This window comes from Achroia grisella, unplaced genomic scaffold (assembly GCF_030625045.1).
Source record: "Achroia grisella isolate CSIRO2021 unplaced genomic scaffold, CSIRO_AGI_Agris_v1 utg971, whole genome shotgun sequence".
Classification (NCBI taxonomy): Eukaryota; Metazoa; Arthropoda; class Insecta; order Lepidoptera; family Pyralidae; genus Achroia; species Achroia grisella.
Window position 1 is genome coordinate 1 of NW_026713077.1, and position 2,500 is coordinate 2,500.

Genomic DNA, 2,500 nt, shown 5'->3' on the forward strand with positions numbered 1-2,500 from the left:
CCGGCGGTAACACGCCGGTTCAATATCAAAATCCTATCGCGGTGCTCTTCGGTGAGTGTCGAGGTGGGCCGACAATTTTACTTTGAACAAATTAGAGTGCTCAAAGCGGGCTCAAAATGCTGCTTGAATATTTCGTGCATGGAATAATAGAATATGATCTCGGTTCTATTTTGTTGGTTTTCAGAACTCCGAGGTAATGATTAATAGGGATAACTGGGGGCATTCGTATTGCGACGTTAGAGGTGAAATTCTTGGATCGTCGCAAGACGAACATCAGCGAAAGCATTTGCCAAAGGTGTTTTCATCAATCAAGAACGAAAGTTAGAGGTTCGAAGGCGATTAGATACCGCCCTAGTTCTAACCGTAAATATGTCATCTAGCGATCCGCCGACGTTACTACAATGGCTCGGCGGGCAGCTTCCGGGAAACCAAAGATTTTGGACTCCGGGGGGAGTATGGTTGCAAAGCTGAAACTTAAAGGAATTGACGGAAGGGCACCACCAGGAGTGGAGCCTGCGGCTTAATTTGACTCAACACGGGAAATCTCACCAGGCCCGGACACCGGAAGGATTGACAGATTAACAGCTCTTTCTTGATTCGGTGGGTGGTGGTGCATGGCCGTTCTTAGTTGGTGGAGCGATTTGTCTGGTTAATTCCGGTAACGAACGAGACTCTAGCCTGCTAAATAGGCGTCGTCATTTAGGTGTGCGTGGCTCCGTCACGCAACTCACTGGCGACGTATTAAAATTCTTCTTAGAGGGACCGGCGGCTTCGAGCCGCACGAGATTGAGCAATAACAGGTCTGTGATGCCCTTAGATGTCCTGGGCCGCACGCGCGCTACACTGAAGGAATCAGCATGTTCTCCCTGGCCTAGAGGCCCGGGCAACCCGCTGAAACTCCTTCGTGCTGGGGATTGGGGTTTGCAATTATCCCCCATAAACGAGGAATTCCTAGTAAGCGCGAGTCATAAGCTCGCGTTGATTACGTCCCTGCCCTTTGTACACACCGCCCGTCGCTACTACCGATTGAATGATTTAGTGAGGTCTTCGGACCGACACGCGGTGGCTTCACGGCCGTCGGCGTTGCTGGGAAGTTGACCAAACTTGATCATTTAGAGGAAGTAAAAGTCGTAACAAGGTTTCCGTAGGGGAACCTGCGGAAGGATCATTAACGTGTAAACGCAAGACGCGACTGGCTCGCGACGCGCGTGTTATAACGTAAACAATAATCCACACACCACTAGAGGACACAGAGTCGAACGGACGCTGTGCGTTGAATAGCCGATGATTCGGTGTTGTTCGTCGCGCTCGTCCGTCGTTATGTGTTCTCGCGTCGCGTCATGCGCACGACACGCAGAAGGGTACACAAAACAAAAATCCGCGTCCCCGAGTGTCTGCATGCACGCGTTCGTTAACAATCAAACACAAGTCCCTTGCAACGCGGTGGGATGATATCATTTTATTTTTATACATACAAACACACGTGTATATAAAATACACACTCACAAGTCAATTTAATGTAACACTAGATTACGCAAACAGCGGTAATTTAAAACTATTACCCTGGACGGTGGATCACTTGGCTCGCGGGTCGATGAAGAACGCAGTTAACTGCGCGTCATAGTGTGAACTGCAGGACACATTTGAACATCGACATTTCGAACGCACATTGCGGTCCGTGGAGACACATCCAGGACCACTCCTGTCTGAGGGCCGGCTGTATAAAACAACAATGCCACATTGCGCGAGCGCGCGCGCGCGCACACGATTAACACTCGTGTGTGTGTCGCGCGGCGGCGCACATGACGGTTCTGCGTCAACGGGCGCGCCCGCGTCTGCGGTGGGTGCTCGTCGGCGTTGTCCGTTCAAATATAGTACGGTTGTTGTATTGCGTGTATGCATTCGTGTCGAACGCGCTGTGTGCTCGCGCGCCGCCCTTAAAAAAGGCGTGCGCGCGTGTACGCGTGCGCGGACGCACAAAGGTAGCGGCGTACGTGAGTGTGTATACCTACGCGAGTAGGTATATACTTCACGCTCGTTCGCGACTCTTCGGTGTGTTACAATACCAGAGGGGGTTGCGATGCGTGTAGCCGTGTTTATCTTGTGTCGTCCGTTTTAGCGTGAGACGCCAGCGAATGCAAACTCACTTGCGTGCAACGACCAATCAGTAGGCGGACTCGACGTCCGAAGAGCGCATCGACGCCGTCGTCGTACTGCTCCGGCTTCGGTTCGGGGTTTGTTCGGTTGCGACGTCGTATCGCTGACGGATATCGCGTCTGCCTCATTTTTTTATCGTTGGCCTCAGATCAGGGAGGATCACCCGCCGAATTTAAGCATATTAGTAAGCGGAGGAAAAGAAACTAACCAGGATTTCCTTAGTAGCGGCGAGCGAACAGGAAAGAAGCCCAGCACTGAATCCCGCCGTTGTTCAGGCGGCGGGAGATGTGGTGTTCGGGAGGTTCCGCTTTCTCGTCGCGATCTCTCCTGTCCAAGTTCGTCT

The 2,500-nt window shown here is 51.9% G+C and overlaps 2 non-coding genes across 2 annotated transcripts in view; both read left to right on the forward strand.

Annotated features, from left to right (window-relative positions):
- Positions 1-1,559: 1,559 nt before the first annotated feature.
- On the forward strand, positions 1,560-1,716 carry LOC131854255 (5.8S ribosomal RNA). The gene has a single exon (XR_009358027.1). It is a non-coding gene; the product is annotated as a 5.8S ribosomal RNA (ribosomal RNA).
- A 580-nt stretch (positions 1,717-2,296) lies between these two features.
- The window catches only part of LOC131854262 (large subunit ribosomal RNA), a 4,145-nt gene continuing 3,941 nt past the window's right edge, over positions 2,297-2,500 (forward strand). The window contains exon 1 of the ribosomal RNA XR_009358034.1: positions 2,297-2,500. This exon is cut by the window's right edge and continues 3,941 nt beyond it. This is a non-coding gene — a ribosomal RNA (large subunit ribosomal RNA).